Consider the following 589-nt stretch of genomic DNA (forward strand, 5'->3'; position numbering starts at 1 on the left):
ACAGTTGACACAAGTGTTTGCTTATAAGATAGAAAGAAGTAGGTAAACTGACTCAACATAAAGTAGAAGAATGGCCCTTCACAGAGGGAAGCATGGATTACTATTTTTGTGCTAGAGCTTTTATTTTGAAAACATAGAAACAATTTTGCCAACGGTAGTAATAATTCATATGTGTTATGCATAAAACATCCTATAAGTTGCAAGCCTCATGCATAGAATACCAATAGTGCTCGCACCTTGTCCTAATTAGCTTGGATTAACATGGATTATCATTGCATAACATATGTTTCAACCAAGTGTCACAAAGGGGTACCTCTATGCCGCCTGTACAAAGGTCTAAGGAGAAAGTTCGCATTGGATTTCTCGCTTTTGATTATTCTCAACTTAGACATCCATACCGGGACAACATAGAAAAAAGATAATGGACTCCTCTTTAATGCATAAGCATTCAACAACATATAATATTCTCATAAGAGGTTGAGGATTAGTGTCCAAACTGAAACTTCCACCATGATTCATGGCTTTAGTTAGCGGCCCAATGTTCTTCTCTAACAATATGCATACTCAAACCATTTGATCATGAAAATTT

This window comes from Lolium rigidum, chromosome 5 (genome assembly GCF_022539505.1).
Source record: "Lolium rigidum isolate FL_2022 chromosome 5, APGP_CSIRO_Lrig_0.1, whole genome shotgun sequence".
Taxonomy (NCBI): domain Eukaryota; kingdom Viridiplantae; phylum Streptophyta; class Magnoliopsida; order Poales; family Poaceae; genus Lolium; species Lolium rigidum.